The sequence below is a fragment of the Lepisma saccharinum genome, chromosome 21 (genome assembly GCF_977018435.1).
Source record: "Lepisma saccharinum chromosome 21, izLepSacc3.1, whole genome shotgun sequence".
NCBI lineage: Eukaryota > Metazoa > Arthropoda > Insecta > Zygentoma > Lepismatidae > Lepisma > Lepisma saccharinum.
Window position 1 is genome coordinate 25,621,849 of NC_139249.1, and position 20,988 is coordinate 25,642,836.

At 37.5% G+C, this 20,988-nt stretch overlaps 1 long non-coding RNA gene across 1 annotated transcript; it reads right to left on the reverse strand.

Moving 5' to 3' along the window:
• Positions 1–13,223: 13,223 nt before the first annotated feature.
• LOC146004056 (uncharacterized) lies at positions 13,224–20,902 on the reverse strand. The gene is made up of 4 exons (XR_014443887.1): positions 20,872–20,902; positions 16,703–16,811; positions 15,993–16,130; positions 13,224–13,370 (listed from the first exon to the last, which is right to left on the reverse strand). It is a non-coding gene; the product is annotated as an uncharacterized LOC146004056 (long non-coding RNA).
• Between the last annotated feature and the right edge of the window lie 86 nt (positions 20,903–20,988).

Consider the following 20,988-nt stretch of genomic DNA (forward strand, 5'->3'; position numbering starts at 1 on the left):
TTATAGAACTGGGTTTCTGACGTGTTTCTGTAAAGGAAGATAACAGAACTGTGTCCGAAACTTACAAACATTCAGGGATCTCACATTACATCTATTCGAATCAAATCTAACTTAGCCTGACCTACTTAATATATATGAATATTTACGAGCTGCTTCAAAAATAAAAATGGAAAAACTCTCGCAGAAAACAGGTCAGAGAGTACTTGTTTCAACGATGTACAAGGGCAAAGTATAAAACATTTAAACAAACTACTAATTTGTAATAAACATTCCGATGTTGTACATGTGAATAGCACGAGTTTCCTAGGTTTGGAAATTAACTTACAGGAATGAAAATGAGCATTTTATGCAATACTGATTTAATTATATCAGATATAATCTATATTAAGCTACGTATATGTTATGCTATAGTAATAATCTCAAAACGGTAGTTATTAGGAATATGCCTAGCTTAAAATATAACATCCTATTCTGATTTCACATTTACAAAGAATTATCAACTTCGTTTGGAAGTAAGAAAAGTCATGCAGTGTTTAAGAAATTGATAGGTTCAAGCGATATTCTCACCAAAATTACATCAGAAGATATTTCTTCAACATGTAAATAAATTATGGTAACACTTTACTATACCCGAGACGAATTTCTTCAAATGTACAGAAGAAAGTACTTACGCAAATCATTTTCTGTAGCGTTGTTCATGTTCGGTAATGTACTTTAGTTTTGATCCATTTTAATGCGAATGCATGTGGTTTTCTACGAAAATCTATTTCCGACGCGCTATTGCTGCTGCCGCCATTTGCTTTCTGCATGAGAGCACAATGTTCCATGTGTTTGATGACGTAAACGCCGTAGTCGGTGTTTCAATCCACGCCGTCTTTTCGCTATAAGATGACGTGTCGAGGATGCGTCGTGAAGTTGTTGCCTGGTGTGGAAGATGCCGTGGAATTTGTAATTCAACATGGAAGCTTCAAGAGAGAAGTGGAATGCAGGACGTGGAAAGTTAAAATTAAAAGATTTCCGTGTATTTTCTTTCATCGAGAAAAACCGATGTTGTCCGTATATGCTAAATTGAACGAAAGGAGTGCTAATGGAACCTAACCTAGTAGGCATACCTCGTCTCCGTGATGGTTCGTGGGGCTATCGTGAATTTTTGGGCTAACGTCAATGGTTTTTGAGGCTAACGTCAATGGTTTAATAATTACTCTTTATGTCAAAAATTGAACTTTTTTCCGTGAAAAAATTTCGTGAAGTGTTTCTAATTTTATTTTTAATTTAGGTATTCTTCGGTGAACAAGGTTGCAACACTGCATGCACACTCCAAATCGACAAAACACTGGCACAACGCGCGATAAACGGGTAAGCTATCGCCATATTGTGTGGAAATAAGGAAGAACAGTAAGTACTCGTAAATGTAAGAAATAGGCATTATTTTCACTAGAAATTCATTATTTCACCTAAATAAATGTTTCGCAATGCAGAATAGTACGTTAGCAATGTCAAAAAGTGCGAAATAAATCATTGACAGGTGTCTCCGGTATAGTAAAGTAGTACCTTAAGACTTACCTTCGAGCTTGTGCAGCTTTTTAACATCCTCCGTGGAATATTTGCTCCCTTGTTCTCGTATATAAACGGGATTCGATATCCTATGGTAGCTTGGTTTTTTATCTTTTTCAAGAACTTGCATTGATCATATCGTTAGACAACACGGAATGAAATCTTAACATCAGTGTATGCTAAAATCTGCACCACGGAGTATATTGCGACTAAACGCCACTTCAAAAATTTGAATGATAACCACTACTTTCTGAAGGAATTAAATGTTTTAATTTTTTCACACAGTATTTCAGATACTTGCGGGAAGAGCATGTGATCTTTGTTTCACCACGAAATCTTCCATACTAGTCATAAAAGAAAAATGCACCGGTAGTAACAAAACTAACACTTCAGCGTCATCTGTACGCAGCAGTTTGAACATGACGGAGACCTTATATTTTCTGTTATTTACTTAAATCCCTTCAGTCGTAACAAAATTATAAGGTTCACATGTTCTAGTGAATAAAAAAATCTCTTATATCGGTAAATTTCTTCCTTACCGAATCTATATTAGTTGTACGGTTATCCAAATAAATTTGGGTCTATGCTTTAGCATGGCTTTAGAACCTCCTTATTTTGTTGGCAATAAAAAGTGTGTTTACCATTGTTATCAATACTGTATACGCCATACGGTACATCACTGCTTTATTCTAGCACCTGTCGTGGTTTGAGAACTATTTAGTTTCTCTTTAAATATGATACCAAATTTATCCTTCACGAGTCTTGTGGATACTGTTATTATAAGAATAAGCTTTGCTTTGAAATATATCGATCGCTAGTAAGAAAACAGATACATTTGAAAAAATGATAAAAAAAAACATTAAATACTGCACTGGAAATATGCCAAGAGTTTGAACTTCCTTCATAAAGATTTGAAACAATTATTTAATTTTTAGATTACTAGATTTAATCTTATGACATATAGAAATCTTTAAAATACTTTCGTTAATATGATACTAACCTATAAAAGTGAATATTTGGGCGATTTATAATCAATTCACAGATTAAGAAAACGCACACACGTGCAACTAGATTATACCTATATAGCTTCATATAGTGGCCGCGGTGGCTCAGTCGGTAACGCGTCTGACTACCATGCTCAAGGTCTCGGGTTCGATCCCCGGCCGGTTCAAATCCGGGAACTTTTCTAACGGTGGAAGCGGCCCCGGCGCCTACCCAGGGTCGAATAACATGGGTACGGGGGGGAAACCCTGGGGGGTAAAGGCGGTCAGGGGCGTGATGCTGATCACATCACACCCACTCACGACCGGATCAAGAAAGTGTGGGGCGTTACTCCCACACCCCCTATACGCCTTCATGGCGTGGTGCTATGCACAGGGGAACACTTTACCTTTTTTTTATAGCTTCATATATATATATATATATCTGAGTTTATTTAATGGCCAAATAGAAAGCGAATAAGCTTCTCTACTTATTGGTCTTTGCTGTTTGTCTTCAAATCCTGGACAACTAATCGTGAAGGTGGCCACACTTTTCCAAGCCAATTCACAGTGAGATGAGCTTTACATATGTTATAGTATTCAAGAGCTCAAGGTGATAAATATGGAAAGTAAAGCATAAACAATTAGGTATTTTAAAAGCATTTATTTGACATCTCGTTGTCTTGACAAGTACATCACACTTCTTGTTGTCTTGATAAGAACATCTTCAGCACCTTATGAGTTGTAAGTCCAGATTTCGGCTTTCAAAAACGACTTCTGTTGTGAGAACTTTCTCTCGACACTGAAAGAATAACAATTGAAGTGTATTTAATTACATCCAGCGTGTATTGAAATCAGCAATCAACTGTAAGAAGGTAGTTTCTAATCACAAAAGAGGATTCTAGGGCATAGTGTTTAGAGATATCTACAATCGTACATATATATAGTAAAAAAAATATATACGTATTCCCTTTCATGCTGGGTACAAGCTAAGTTTCCATAGGTTTACTGCTTGGCTCGCCTACTAAGTATACGTGTCTAATTCTGGCAAGACGTTAGGAAACTTGATAAGTGCAATACTACTAAGTAAAATGTTTTTTGGTGGCTGCACAAAATAAGTTGTTAAAGTGAATGCCAATGTTACTACACAATATAAATGAATCGTGTGTTTCAAAACTCAAGGAATATTAATCTGAATGAGACTTCTTCTACGTATTTCTAAGTTCGAACCATTTTACTTCTATTGAATTTTTACTCGTTTGTTAAATTTCTACATAAAACATCAAGACTTACTTGCACATGCTGCTTCCTTGACCCTGGCTGGCATCAGATTTGACGCAGATCGCTGTCTAAATTTTTCTTTGTTTTTTCATTCTTTTTCTTTTTTTCCTTTTTGTGTATACCATCACGGACTGGAATACCACTCCTTAAGAGGTGGACTGACCATACCTCCCACCCTGGGCTCTTTGAACCCCCTACGGACCTCGAGGGCCTTATGGATTCTTTAAAGCCAAATTTGGCCCTTTAGGTTCCTTTTTGTCCCTTTCAGGGCTCCCCTGGGTCCCTTTGAGGACCCCCGGTACCCCTTAGAGCCCCCAAATGCCCCTAGGGAGAAAGCCAGCACCGCAGAAGAGATCCTGGACAATGGGGGAGCCCAGGTCGGAGGGGGACGTGGAGAACCTCCATGCCTTCCGCCCTCCTTCCCGCCAAATCCCCCCTCCACGTAGGAATGAACACCCCAGAGTTCCCAGACGCCGTAGTGATGGTGCAGCAGAAGAGGATCTAGGGATCAGCCCGCCGTAGTAAGCGCCGAAAGGGACGAGAGAGGCACACACACACACGCACATGCACGCACGCACACACATACAGTCACACAAAAAAGAAAATACTACGAGTTATTAAACTAAGAACTGAGGGGGCAATTGGAGGGTGAACTACGGTGACTCCGGCCGCCATACAGCAGCCAGAGATCACCCCTTATATATTAATGGTGACTCCGGCTGCCATACAGCAGCCAGAGATCACCCCTATATTCTAATGGTGTCTCCGGCCGCCATACAGCAGCCAGAGATCACCCTTATATACTAATGGGGACTCCAGCCGCTCTGTCAGCCGGAGATCACCCTTAAATATAACACAGGCATAGAAACCCATTGTACTACCTTAGCAATAGCGGTAACATGGAAACCCTATGAGTGTAAAGATAGTCTATCTGTAACAGCATGTTTAGGCCCAGCCTTGTCACCGTTCTCCCTTGTCTCTCGTTGCCAGTTAAAACTCATGTAATGATAAAGATGAGTGATTGTGGTGCCGACAGAATGGATCAAAGGTAAAGTGTTCCCCTGTGCATAGCACCACGCCATGAAGGCGTATAGGGGGTGTGGGGGTAACGCCCCACACTTTCTTGATCCGGTCATGAGTGGGGGTGATGTGATCAGCATCACGCCCCTGACCGCCTTTACCCCCCAGGGTTTCCCCCAGGTACCCATGTTATTCGACGCTGGGTGGGCGCCGGGGCCGCTTCCACCGTTAGAAAAGTTCCCGGATTTGAACCCGAGACCTTGAGCATGGTAGTCAGACGCGTTACCGACTGAGCCACCGCGGCCACTTCGACAGAATGGATCTCGTGTCAGAAACTACTTGAGTGATATCACAAATACTTTAAACTATCATTGTTCTTATCTTGAAACTTTACATAAAGTAACTTATATTTAACTAAACTGAACCTACCTAGACTTGAATCCTTAACTCTATTGTTATCATTTTCTGTCTGGAATCCTCGAAAACTTTGCAACATTCTTTCCACACTTATAAAAGTAAATTCTAAACTTAACTTTCTAAACAATTCTTGTGAATGTTCTAATCATTTTGCACTGATTTTTCTATTCGGTTTTCTCAAACACCTGATTACTTATAAAGTTTTGTCTTTGTGCACTGAGCATTCCTCTCTGATCTAGTTCTCAGATAACTGGATAATGTCAATAATATTCTGTTTGTCCTATCATTATATAGACTCCTAATAAGCTTTTCATGTATACCCTCTCTAGGAAATTTTCTGAATTTGGAGCAATGGCAAGTTCATAAAAATGAAGTTTCCTATTATTTACTCTAGCTTATAAAGTCAGTAATATTTTTTCTATTTCTCCTAAGGGGCACTTCTTTTACTAAGTACTGATTATACATATTGATTGATTTATTTGTACATATAACTTGTTCAATTACAAGTACTTCATTACATAAAACTATCTTCATTCCTATCAGAAACTTTCACCTAAGAGAAACTTATACTTTATTTAGAAAGCGCTTCTTGCATGTTAATACTAATACATATCTTTGATGACTATATGTTAAGTCAGATTGCTAAGTGTTCATTTTACCCTAGCTCTGACATTTTATTATGTCACCTTCAGACCTAGTTCCCTATATTTGATGTTCAACTCAACCTTAATAGGTTTCAGATTCCTATTTTATGACTTATTCTATTGGTAATAATCTCTCCAACGTGCCCTATCTTTCCATTCTTTCAATTTCTCTTCACCTAAACCTTAATAGGTTTAGTTTACTATTTGATATGGATTATTCTATTGTTAATAATATCTCCAACGTGTCCTATCTTTCAATTTCTCTTGAGCTAAACCTTAATAGGTTTAGTTTACTATTTGATATGGATTATTCTATTGCTAATAATATCTCCATCGTGTCCTATCTTTCAATTTCTCTTGAGCTAAACCTTAATATGTTTAGTTTACTATTTGATATGGATTATTCTATTGCTAATAATATCTCCAACGTGTCCTAACTTTCAATTTCTCTTGAGCTAAACCTTAATATGTTTAGTTTACTATTTGATATGGATTATTCTATTGCTAATAATATCTCCAACGCGACCTATCCTTCCATTTCTTTATATTTGCTGTAACTAAAGCTAAAGTGTAGCTAAGTTTAGGCCCAGCCTCGTTTCGAAACTTTTGTCTAACATACGTATTTTAATTTCAATCTTGTTTGCATTGCGACATTCAATTTATCAGCTTGTAAACGTTTTACACCTCTTCTTTACTTGAATAAACGTCTTATCACTAAGCTGTTAATCATAAAGAAGCGACTGGTCGGTACTGGACGGCATTTTTCTATAACCCTGGAAATGTATCTATTTTAGTTTATAACGAGATATTTTCAATAACTTCATGAGGTATCATAAGCTTTCCGTGATTTAGCATAAACCCTGCTGTAGATCACTGTTTCCACAATTGTGATTTGTTCACACTGGCGCATTAACGATAACAAGACTTACGGTGGTGGGCACTGCACGACTTTTCCTTATGCTAATCTTACACGCTATTTATGTGGTTGTTAGGTATGACGTGTAAAGAGACTAATGAAATGCTGGAAAATTATGTGATGAAGAATCAAATTGGAAAAATCAAGAAAGATGCATAGGTGTAGTAGAAATTGATTATGGAAGAGATATTGCCATGGTTAAACATGGCTTCGGTAGAAAAGAGAAAAATGTATGTGGAAAAGTCCCAAAACATGGAGGTACAGAGAGAGAGAGAGAGAGAGAGAGAGAGAGAGAGAGTAAGACAGAGAAGATGGCAAAAGAAAGCAAGGAAGAAACATAGAAGCAGTCCGGTCTCCTCTTTCATCGTTTGAAACTGAATGTAACACCTGCCTCCGTTGCGGAGTGGTTGGCGCTACGAAGCCAGAGATCCTAGGCTCGAATCTTTCATAAGACATGGGGTTTCATGAATTCATGATCCATCCTCATTGCCGCGATTAAACTAGAGAAGTACAAAGCTGCGTAAAATAACAAATAAACAAATACAACTAGAACGTAGCCTAGGAAAGTGACAGGAAAATACTAGAATCGTAGGAATGCAAGTGAATGAGAGCAAAATGAGAAGGAGTATGAACAGAAGGACCCGGATGTAGAGCTGTCCGTACACGATTCAATTTTTATTGAATCAGAGCATTCACGATCCAACAAACTCGACAATTGAAGCCGTTGAACTGGGTTCTTATTGGAAATCTTGAAAGGTCAGAAAATTCACGCGTACACGATCAATGAAAAATGTCAATTTCACATTTTGCCAAAAGATGGCACTGTGTACGTCAAGAATAAAATAAGCAGATTACCTATCAACCGCGAAAAAGAAATGTTCTTTCCAAAGAAAAATGTATAAGTGGGTTTCGTGTAAAGTCAGGATGCGCACAGCCGCCATGTTTGCGGCTAATTTTATTTGCAAGGAAATATCCACGGCGTAGCGTTCGTTACATCTGCACCAACTGCACGTTTGTTTTAAATCACGAATGTCTGTGTTGGTATCTATCGCCTGTCCGCTTGAATTCCGTATACTTTCAAGAACTGGCCTCGATCATGGCTGCTCGAAGCCACAAGGCAACAGTTTGCGACGTAGATGAAACACCTATATCAGAAACTCGAGAGAAGTGTGATGTATGCATCTCGAAATTATGGTGTAAGTGTAATATACTGCAGCAGAGGAACTGTGTAATCATATTGAAAAAATAACAGCATAAAATATCATTTTCACAGATATGTGTTTCGCTCTGTTTGCCTAAACTGAAATTTAGTATCAACTCAAGATATATTTCACGGCTGGTTGTTGAATGCAATTCATTGCCTCATCACTCCTTGCTGTAGAAGCATACATTATTTTATGTCGCAATGTTGTATATTTGCGATTAAATAAATAGAGACAAGGATATTACACGATTTCGACTTTCCTTTCTCGCAAGTCACTACCGCTTGTTTCCTCTCTCCGCACAACTTTCTCTTCGCCAGAGAACATAAATAAATGGCAGTCTGTACCTTGATGCTATTTCGATAATCCATTTTAGTAACATGTGCTCTGATTGGTCCAGAGTTTGTCATGAAGGGCTTTATTTAACCATTCGTAATTAGAAAGTATTTGGCGGTAATCTTGAATTCGAGAAGAGATATGGCGCATTACCTTCTCTATCTGAAAGCCTAATGGCTTGCTCCGGTCACATGACTAAGCGTCATCAACTGGAGGCGAGATCGCCGCCATGTTTGATTTGCTTCTTCGGAATCAATGTTGAACCTTTTTAGTGAATATGGGATTGTAATTCAAATTTAAGAACTGTAATTGAGTTTACATGACGTGTAAATATGCTTAAATATGCAAGAGGTCTGGTGTATAAGTGTTGTGTGCTAAATTGCAGAGGCAATTATGATGAAAAAGGTAAGAGTAACGTTCACATTTCTTCAAGATGTCGTTGAAAATGAGACATGTTTAGGGCAATTCCATGCCATTCGGTCCCTACGAAAAGATACAAGTTAAGTAACAAAGGTTTTATACTCATAAATAAATAAGAGTAATAGTTCATTATGTAAACATTTCATGTGTCCGGAATAGGAATGCAATATACTCTTAAATGTGTTCATGTTTTATCTCTTGTCAACAATTTTTTTAAATTTACCCTGAATTACAAACGTTGGTTGACGTTAAGATACGTTGTTGCTTATGATTGCAAATTAATTTCAAGATTTAGTCAACGTTTAAAATATACGTTCGTGTCTACACGCAGTTTGTTAGTGTAACTTTTATGCAAGCATTCGATAACATATTCATATTATTTGCACAAATTTTCAGTTTCGAAATATGCTTAATGAAAGAAAGCTATACGACAGGGCAAAGTTGATAGATGTGTACATTTGCATTCTTATTTTAGCTCGCTTTATGCTTCTTTAGGCTAATCGGAGGCTAATGGAAGATATGTTGTGCATTCAAATACGAGGGTGCGATGTGTAACAAGAACTTCGATGAAATATTCGTGTGTAAAATTATCTAAGAATATATTACTTATGTTTCAAACACAAATATTTTCACACAGAATGCATTTTGGTACCTAGCTATGTTAATATGAACTACAAATGTATTAAATTTAATAAAACTGTTTCATATGAACTGCTTTTTATTTTTTGTATTTGTGAAGCTTCGATGTTCGTAACTTTGATTATTAAATCAGGGATAATGTTTATTGTTTCATAATTTTTTAACATTCTTCACGATTTTATTAACAGAGTAAAGACACTGTGAAGAAATATTCCAAATGTTTATTTCCCAAGTGAACACTAAGATCGAAATATTAATCTGCTTTTTCTTTTCAATGAAAATGTTGGAAACTCTAGTTATTGTCACAGATCTTACTAACTACAATGAAAAGATTCAATTTGTTTATTATCGTTCAATAAGTCAATAGGGTCGAAATTACAATGTGACAAATGATTTACGTTTAGTCTTTATACGCAGAAATGTAACATTGCCCTTGTACCAATAACTTTCGTAAGTTTTTGTATTGAGATTGTATAGCTACACAGAATCTCTGCATTATCTGGTTGATTAATTTGGTAAAGTTATAGACAATTTAATTCATTAGGTAACTTGGAAAGTTTGCGGTCAACCTAACATGCGGGGTTTTGATTTAATCAATTGATTTTTACATACAACAGTTCATACAAAAGGGGTTACGAGTTTTACTGTAGCTGACAAATATTCCCAATAATATTTTTCAAATATATACACTGTTTAAATTTTTCCGCCAGGAAGTTTCTAACGGTTTTCAACCCGTTCTTTGTGCTATGCTAGGAATTTTTTGTGGTGGCCATAGGGACTTTCTGAATAAAAATTTTGGTATAAATATTCAATATTCTACTTTTCTCTTCTATCTATATTCGTCGGGAAGGTAAATGTCAAAATTTAACTTCATAAAAGAAATAAATATAGCTTAATTCTCTATGATAAAAATACGACAAGGGGTTTACAGCGTTAAGACGATCGCCTCCAGATGATGACGTCTTGACTGAGCGCTGTGGCCTGAACCTCAAGATGGTCTTGTATGGCGTCACTTACTTTAAGACTGGAATTCAATGTGTTGTTCGTGTTTCATTTGATCGGGCACGGACAGCTTAAGAAATGACATGCTGATACAAGAATCAAAGAGAGAACTCCTAGTGGATAACTTTACCAATGAAATACCATTTCGAGGGAACTTGGAGATTGAAAAAGAGAGAGGGAGAGAGAGAGAGAGAAGGAGGGAAAGAAAGAGAGGTGTGAGAGAGAAAAAAGAAAGAAACAAAATGCGAGCGAGAGAGAAAGATAGAGAGGCAGAGAGAGAGAGAAAGGGAGAGATAAAGAAAAATAAGGCTACGGAGGGGATGAAAGAAAGAAAGAAGAACAGAGAGGGAGAGAGAGGAAAATAATGAGGCAGAGAGAGAGAGAGAAAGAAAAATAAAAGAAAAAAAAGGAGAGAGAGAGAAGGAAAAAGAAAAGAATAGAGATGGAGAGAAAAGTTAGACTAGAGAGGGGAGTAACAAAGATAGAACAGAGAAAGAGAGAGATAAAGAAAGATAGAGCTTGAAAGAGGCAGAATGAAAAACGTGAGAGAGAGAGAAAGAGAGATAGAGGGAGAGAGACGGAGAGAGAGAAAGAAAGATAGAGCTAGAGAGAGAGAGAGACAAACAAACAAGGAAACAAAACATGGAACCCTAAAACGGTTTAATAATAGATCTAGATTAACAAAATTGGTCTTTGTTTAAAAAATATAGACCTGATGAATTACAAAATCAGGAATCCTGAGCTTACTGAAGGCATGGATATGTGATGTTTGCCCCAGTAAGATGTTTCAGCAGTTCATAATGATCAGTATGCAGAGATATGCGTGTGACGTAACACAAACTTCGATTATAAGCATTGCATTAGTGAACACATCTTTTAAATAAGAACAATGCCACAATAAAGAAGGTAACGCGAGTAGAGAAAATAAAGAAAATGGAATTGACATTAGTGTTCGCGCTCCAGTGACTCATGTCTACATTCAGTGGTCAGTTGCTTTTGGATGCCTACACCATTTGCATAGACTAGATTTGAATCCTGAAGAAGGCATGTGTGTTGAGTTTGTGTCCGTATGTACTTCATCTTCATCGTCGCGATAACCTCAGAAAATAAAAATAAGACCTAAAATAACAAAAAGTACGTCAATTGCCCCACATAAAAAAACTATAGTATAGAATTCTCGGTTATCTCTGTCTGTAACTGTATAAAATGATATGATGCGATATCCGTTTTTGAGAAATAGCAGTAGTAGCTACATAGTTAGCTCACTTTACCTAACTGTCTAATCTAATATAACCATATGCAGTAGCTTTATTAAATAATTGGTTGGTTGATTTAGTGTTTTAAGTCCACTTTGTGCACAGGAAGGCTAATCGGGACTGGGCCTACTATGTGCCTCCACCGGGTATCGAGCCTGGGACCCCTTGATTGCAAGGCGACGACGCTACCACTGCGCCATCGGGGAGGCCCTTTATTATAGAATTGTTACATTGGTTTGCCACAAGATGGCTTTGCTTATGTAAGGGGCGTGGCTACGAAGAGCGAGGAAAGTTGGAGAAGAGGGAGCCTCCGGAAGAAAATCACTTCCTACTGATTAGTCGAGATTATCTGTTATAGTAGTGTTTAGTATTTTAAGTTTCTTTTGTATCCTCCTCTAAAAATTTCAAAGTTGAATGACTGTAAAGGTCATACAATAAGATGCTAGTCATACTGATTCCAAAACTTGAATCCTTAGCTATGAAGGGAATATTTATAGAGTTTAGATGTTTGTCTGTGCTTTTTAGATGATGTTGATATCTAGATTGTAAATAGTTTTCAATACCGTCTCTTGCTTGAAAACTGCACGTGGCAGAAACAACGTGTCGCTTTTGAAGTGGATTCCTACACGATATGTTCTGGGCCATTGACTGTGGCGATGGAGTGGTTAGTGTACCGCGCTCTGAAGAGAGTTTTTAGGTTCGAATTCTGTGCAAGGCATGAGTGCAGTGGCGCCATGGGCTGAGCTCGTAGATTTGCCGTATTTTTATGGGATAATATATGTCATAATTAGGCTGAGATTTTGCTCTGAAATGCCGCTCTTGGTCCTTTGCTACGAAAATGTAGGCTTTTACATTTAAAAATCGTTTCAGGTCATTCTGAAAGGAATGCGTGAATTTTACAGTGGCTATTTTTGCCTACTTTAGTAATAACTGCCTATTTCGATAATAATTGCTTACTTGAGTACCTAAAATGAGAAAGTGATGAAAAATCAGTTTAATATCTGTATATTCTGGTTGAATTTTGAGTATCGTTTCCTTCTTTCAACCCAAGTCCGTCAATTTTATCACTCTTTGCTATTACATGGTGCGTTAGTTTGCAACAGACAATCAGAATGCACTGTAGTTGAAGGACAATGCATCTGCAACAACTAATCAAATTGCATCACATCACCTTAAAGGGAAGAGCAAAGCTCTAACCCCTCATTCATTAGAGAGGTTGTGTGCAATAGATGCAGTGCTCTTTTGCCTGACTATTTTGAGATTTTTAGTGTTTATCGATTCTCATCCTAGTTGTAAGCCATTTCCTCCCTTACTTTCTTAACAATATAACGATGGATGCATAAATGATATAGGACACGGAATAGCATCACATTGGAGACGTAACACATTATGAAGTATTTTCATAACACTAATAAGTAATTAAGTTGTGAGATTTCTTTAAGTGTATGTGAAAAAACATGTTCTTTTAAGAGCGAGGACTTTATTTCTAAAATAAAATAGTGAACAGGCACATTATTGGTTGGGCTCGAGCCCCAGAGGCCCATAAAAGTTGGCGCCACTGCATTGTGTCTATCCTTGTTTGTTGTTATTCGACTGAAGAAGTAAAAAAAGGGACAGTAAATTAAATAGAAGAGAGTGGTCTGAGACTGTTGCCATCTTTTGAATGGCTTTCTGATTGTGGACCATGAGTCACTGGATGAATACTGAAAAGAGAAAAAAATGGAAAGGAGATAGAACTGCTTCCAGGCGACAGAAGACTAAGCAGTGTGAAGTATAGAGTAGCGAGTCGTGCGAGTTTCCATGTAACCACTACATCCCCTACAACCCTTCCCCTACGGAATTACAACTACGAAGGGAGAAGGGATTGCCTCGCCCGCCTCTCACAAACGCCAACAGAGGAGAAGCTTTCACCCACGCCCACTAGCCCATCACACCACTCCGGAACGCCCATTCAAACGCGGCACGTCAAAGGGTGGTAGTATGGAGTTTTCACCAACGACTGCTTTTTCAGCAACCCGCTGGTGCCTACGTCCCTCCGGGCCTGGGTTACATCCCCCACGGACCATTCACCCCTCCGCAGTGCTGGTTCCTCGCTCCTTTTAACCCTCCCCACCCTACCCCTTTCACCTAACCGCTAGTCGACCCTTAAGAAATGTACTCCAGCTTTTTCCTTGGCCCAATAACTGGCCTCTTGTCGGGGGAGGGTTTTCTAAATTTAGACAACGTGTGTACCGTTTTTTTTTGTGGAACCTGCAAGAGATAGATAGCATTTATTTTATTCATGTTTGTGGAAGACTGAAAAATAAAGTAAATTAGCAATTTGAAATTTTTTGAGAATTCTCTAAAATGAAGCATTTGCTCCTTTGTCTAAGGAGAGATGCCTCGCTCTGTCGTGCTCGTTGAAACGACAACATGCCGTGATATCGTAGGAAGAAATTTCAAAATGAAGCTAAATTAACCATTACTTTAGAAGTGTAACTGTAAATAAAACGTTGATCATTTACTTTTGAGGTAGTTTGAGGTAGAAAAGTGATGCAACTTATCTTTTGCCTCAGTAATTTAAAAAGATATAAGATGCGCCAACCATAGGCGTAGCTACGGGGTGTGCCAGGTGTGCCTAGGCACAACCTAATGGGCTGCTTTATCAAAGAGAATTAAAGACAGATATTTCAATAAGAGAGAAAATAAGCGGCAGTTTGTAAGAAGTTGAAAATGTCATTACTTGGTACAAACGTGTGCATTATCGCTGATGAAACTGGTGTCTATAGTTTTTCGGTTTTTGATGTCATTGGAGAAAGAAGATATTTACTGCATTCTACTCTGTACTACAGCGCTTTTCTTCTATACCTGTCACAAGCTACACGTGTGAGAGAGTTTTCTCCAAGCTTAAATTCAAATTCAAATTCAAATTCAAAATTCTTTATTTACGTGGGCGAGGTTCAGCCTGAGGCTGTTCTGCCACCTAACCCGTGTCATCGATTACATTTAAATTTACATTTCTTATACATACGTTATTACAGTATTAATACAGTGTGCAATAAACTGTATGATTTAGTTACAAAATCTATTGATAAAATAATTGTAATAAATGTATGAATAAAATGATACAAAAATTGTGAAAAGACAACTACATAAAAATAAAATAAAATGAATGAAAAATAAGTAAAAATAAAAACATGTAGACAAAATACATAACATAAACATACAAGTTACATCATAGTATTTGAACACAATCTCTGCTCTGCCAAAAGAAAATTATTTACTTCATTTCGGAAAGATTCTATTTTAGATATGCTCGACATAAACAAGCTAAAACTAAATTAAGAGCAACTGAGAAGCAGGATAAATTGGAAGCCCTGCTCTTGCTATTTGTGGAACAGGAAAAAGCTTAGTCTATTGATGTAAATGAAGTTATTGATGAATTTAAGAACATTGTACCTTTTGACAGACGTCTCTTGTTATAGATGGCGTATATTTTGATGTATTTGTTTGTAACATTTATGAACATTTTTTGTGTGAGTAATTTCTATGCAATTTGATTTTTTCTACTACATATATTCAGAAATTTTCAACACTGTCATTTAGTGAATTTATTCCTTTACAAACATCAGTGCAGTTAAAGAGCCAAGTGATTGTGTTGCAAAATATGGTATTAAAAAGGTGCAAGACCTTATTTTTTTCCTTTGTGCACACCCAAATATAATGTTCTAGCTACGCCTATGGCGCCAACTCAGATTCCACCCGCGATAACGTTCAGGCTGCACTCGAGATCAACGATTAACTTTTAGTTTAAAAACCCCAAAATTTCAAAAACCAATTATTCAAGCAAGCTGTATTTGGAACACAGTTTGCGATAAATGAAGATATTTCGAAAGAAAACCACACAACCATTCAATTGAATGCTCTACAATGAATTCTAAACAGATGTATTTTTTTCTATTTTACCATTTGGTATATCGTAGCGGGTTTTCAAAATTAGAGGAATAGCATGACAGATTCCTTAAGTCAAGCGATGGCTTAACAAAATTTTCTCTATAATATTAAATGAGAAATTTGTGGGGTCATTGTATTAAAATTTTGCATTTCGTACATAAACGTTTAAAATATAGCGAAGAGAATTACTTGTCAACGAAACAAATGCAAGCAATAAAGAAATTTTCTGTTGATGTCCTCAGCATGTCTTTTCATTTTTTTAAATACTTACACCATATCTAATCTGCTGTATTTCACAAAGTTATTGAACATGTTAACACTAAGCTTGCTGCCAAATCAACAGTAAAGTAAATTTGCAATTTTAGAGAGAATATGGAGTAAATTGTACTTACCAACCATTTATGACTTTTCTTCTCGCAACATGCAACATTTGGAGTTTGGCTGTCGTCACAGTGCCAACTGACTGACACGCTGCCCACTGACTGTTGTCACAGTGTCCACTGACTGTCGTCCATGAGTCGACCATGACTCTGAAAAGTACAAGGTGAAACACATAGAACCAAATGCTGTAATGTTATTTATTAACAACTGAAGCTAAATGTAAATAGAAGATAACACAGTGCGACCAGAGTCGGCACTATAGGGACCGACAACTCAGGCACTCGCCCGAGGTGAACACTGCGTTAGATAAAAATTATTGTTTGCGTGCGCTTTATCAGAAATTTAGAGGAGGCTAGTGCTTCCCACCTTTGTGTCATATCTAGATCTTTATTTTCATAGCTAGAAGCACCATTCTACCGTTGAGACCATCTTGCATCCGTAGTTATGCAAGTGAACATTCGCACCCAAAAGTGTCTCGGGAATCTCTGGTGCGTGAGCGAACAAGCAAAGTCTCAGCGCAAGTAGTAACTGAAGAGGGCTCGACCAATAAACCGCGTGAGAGGGAAGGGGATTGCTTGGAGGGGAAGAACGACTGCAGCTACCAGCGTGTTCTGCTTAGCTCTGCCTACTCCATTTTCTCCCCTTCTCTGCCGTTGTGCATGGCATTGCTCCAGAGATTCCCTGGATAGAGTATACACTTTTCATTGACGTCATAGTTTACCTGATTCCAACAAGGCACTCCTCTTGGCAGGTGCTGTTGGCTTCTTTGACATCTTAGCTCGGTTACGTGCATCATCCAGCATCTTTCGGTTGGTGAAGCGTGACAATGCCTGTGAAATAGAAATGGAATTTTGCCTACAATTCAATTCATTCCCTGAACTTGCAATAAGAGGTGATATGTACAAAATAAGTGTAAAGATAGATAAAAGTTTATTTCTTTATCCTCAAATAAGCTAGTTGAACTGTGAGGTAAGAATCGAACCATTGCGCTGTGTCTTTGCCAGGAATCGAATCCGTTGTCTTGATTACAAAGAACGTATTTTACTACTATGCTGAGATCCATCCTGTATTATGATAATGAATAGGCTAAATGTATTTGTGAAACTACCTTCTGTAATTGGAGTTAATTTTTGTTGATGGCAGCAACTAATTAAATAATTAGATAAAATATTCATTTCATCTAAAGTTTGTCGTGCTTTTATGTGTAAGTAATGTTTATAGACTTGGCGTTATTGTTAAAATTAACGAGGTTTAAAGGAAATAGTAGTATAAACGTACTTTCACACACAATACAGTGTTCGAAAAATTAGGATAATAAGTTTATATTCTTCCTTTATAGGCCAAACAAACATGACAAATACGGGTTGTCTTAATTTCAATCTTTATGGAAGTGCCCTTCACACATATATATATATATATCTCATTTTCATGGAGGTACTAATATTATGTGTTGCTATTAAAGAAAATGAAAAGCCACAGATATTTCGTTCATCACTAATTAGCTCAGTCAAGTGGCAGTCCATTGTGGTAATACGTCACAATTAATAATTGAGCATCAAGCGATAATTGACAATCGCATACATATATGCATAATATCATTTGCATGTTTAATTTTCAATTAATAATAATATTTATTGAATAGTGATTGAATTTTATAGTCGTTCCATATATCTGTGTAGGCATTTACCATGCACCCCCTCATTATAACAATAAAATTCCTGATGCAAATGAAATTTCGAATTCTTGAAGTTTACTGAGCGAACAAAAAGCAAATATGTTCAATTTCTATTATTATTATATAACTCTTACTTACATTTATTTTTCGTTGATTGAATTTTGAGATCTATTTTTTTTAGTTGCATAACAAAACAGCTTTCATTTTAAGATAAAAAGTTCTATAGAAACAACATGCAAGTATTGTTGCCTTCTAACAATAACAGAGTTCAGATCAACCCAGACCTATCTCCAAGGGAACCAAGAATTAGTGACACTCTGTTTGTTGTGAGAAATGACGTGGGCTGCATAAGCATTAGCAAGCAAATTGTCCATTACCATACTCATTTTATGATTTAGCCAATTAGATTTGATTTGATTTGATTTGATTTAGTTTATTTTACTTCGCGTTTTGTGCCTCTTGGCTAATTTGGGGATGAGTGATGAAATGATGAAATTGATGAATGGACATTCACAAACAACCAAGCCCGACCGGGATTCGAACCCGGGACCCTTGGCGTCGCAGCGCGATGTGCTAACCACTCGGCCACAGGGTCGGGCTTAGCCAATTAGAGTTTCAAGAATTTAAACGAAGTATCAGGCAAGCTGCTGACAACCTACACCAGTATCCATAAACATCTATTCCTTAAAAACTCATAGGATTCAAGCGAAATTAATAAAATAGCCATGGACAATTTACCAAGTAATACTTGTGCATCCCTATGTACAGTGGGATCCATGAGTATTAAAGTGCAAATTGTCCATCACCATGTTCGTGCACTTTATTTGACCCTGTAAGAGCTTCAAGAATTAAAATAAAACTCAAAACAAGCTGTTGACAACTTCTGCACCAGCATACATAAAAATGCATCGCTTAAAAACACATAGGATGTAAGAGAAAAATTAAAAATAGTCATGGACAATTTGCACGGTAATACTCATGGATCCCACTGTACTCTTCGCGACACCTTATTGTCCGCCCTGAAAAAATTCAGTCCTGAATTCGTAAATTTGGCAACATAGCACTTCAGAGCCAACTTGCAACAGTTCTTCTTTCTAAATAAAAAAGGCTCTTGTGAATTTTCATTCTTTCACATTCCATGATGGTAGAAACCCTAAACTAGTAATACAATACATCATTAATTAAACAAAACTCGTAAGTAGATATGAGAGTGCTGAATTTCTTTTTACGGTTCTTCGTTCTCAAATTGAAAGTAGGGAAATTCATGTGCAGTTTGAAACACTGAACAGGTTCTCCTCCACCTGGAGAAAATTATAGACATGACATCATGTATGTATTAGCTTCTTTAAACTGGTAGCTAAGTTTATCGTGAGCTACTTGGAGTAGAGATAGCGTGATTGTTCATAAAGAGGGTGGGGTCCCGGGTTCGATACCCGGTGGAGGCACATAGTGGTTCGGATCGCACTTTAAAGTGTAGGTCCAGTCCCGATTAGCCTTACTGTGCATAAAGTGGACTTAAAACACCAAATCAACCAACCAACCAACCATAAAGAAGGTGATCGTAGGTTCGATTCTCTATGGAGGCATGACTTTTTTTTTCAAGAGTACAGCGTTGGGCGTAAAGTTTATCCACCGTGCTTGGAAATTAACTTTGATCTGTGTATTTCACGAGGTGAAAGGAAACAGTAAGAGGTGCAGCATTTTCTGAAGCTATTTCGATGGTAGGAGGCAATCATGTGTCACGTGGAATGCGCAGAATCAAGATAGGTAGAGCTAAGTCTGAGGGGGTTGGTTCTGAATATTGCGAATTTAGTGGAAAGATTGCTAATTCAAATACTTCGTTGAAATAAGACAAGTATTTTTGATACAAGGCAGTGGCGAATTAACGATCATTCTCTGCTTTGCATTATTTAGATGTCACTCAGTATATAAATAGTTATTATAAAGCGACCACAAGGAAAAAAACCTTGGACGAAAAGTCCCCGCGCAGCTTCTTCTTGCGTTCAGCCCGGGCCATAAGGAAGCGTGGTTCACTCTCCCCCTCCCCTCCCCTCCTCGCGGGAGTGCGGTACACAGGAGTCGCGGGTCTGCGCAGGTATCTTTGCTTGTGGTTCCACTATAGTAGATTTATCGCATGTGCCTTGGTCGCAATAGGCATTTCCTTACGTGAATTGGTGATTTGCTATTAGTTTTAAGCGCATCGCAAGATGGAGGTGAGAGTATTAACATCAGTCAGAAGGAACGGACATAACATAACCAATCTTAGTCATTTCAACTTTAAACTTTCCCCTTCGTTACAGTACTGCACATAGAGAATATCTCTAATTTCCTTAGTATTTGGTATAGCTACTAACTAAATTTGGCCTTCTAATCACGAATCTGTTGTTAAAATGCCGCGGACACGTCTGGAAATCGTGAAAAAAGGTGATGTAAGTTGATTTTTTTTAAAAGAAAAAAGCTTTTTCGTGTTGTTTTAGGAACAAAATTTTAACTATGCTTGCCTAACCTAACCGAACCTAACCTAACCTTGCCGGAAATGGTTCGTGGTGCTATCCGTGAATGATTTTTGGAGCTATCAGCTAATGGCTTGTGGGGCTATCCGTGCATAGTTCGTGGGGCTACCCGTGAATTTTTACACGCTTCCGCGGCATTTTAACTACAGATTCGTGATTAGAAGGCCAAATTTAGTTAGTATACCAAATATTAACGTAATTACAGACATTCTCTATATTCTTCATTCATACCACATTTTTCTCCATAAGTCGTGAAAATCATGATTTTTTGAGAACTGTTTGATATCATGCAGGGTATTGTGAATAAAATGTCACATAAACTCCTCATAAATTTGCCTCTTTCTGCTCAAACTTGATGGCAATTTCCTTTAGGTGGAGAAAAGCCCTATTCAGTGTTTCAAACTTATCTAATTTCAAGTGGAGCACGCAGAATCGTAAAAATTCCTCAAGATACTTAAACCAATTTACTATTTCTGTTTGAGTGTGTGTGTTATATTAGCGGTGTATAGTTTCTAAGATCATGGAATGTGCGAAATTGGAAATCTTTCACAGCAGCGTTTTTCGTCTAGTTGAATGACCGACTCAGCTAGCGCTCAAGTGCAATGTTGCTACGTTTACAAATTCAGGACTTAGAATTCTTTCCGAGCGGTCAATTAAGAAGTTGGGAAGAGTGAATTTAATTATTATGTAATCCATACTTACTTTCTTTTCCCTTGTTAATTGAATCTGCCATTCTTTGAGACATTTTTACAAGACAAGCTCTAAGAAACGGTTAACATGTGAGCATTGTTATACTGGTACGTACATTGTTGTAAGCCA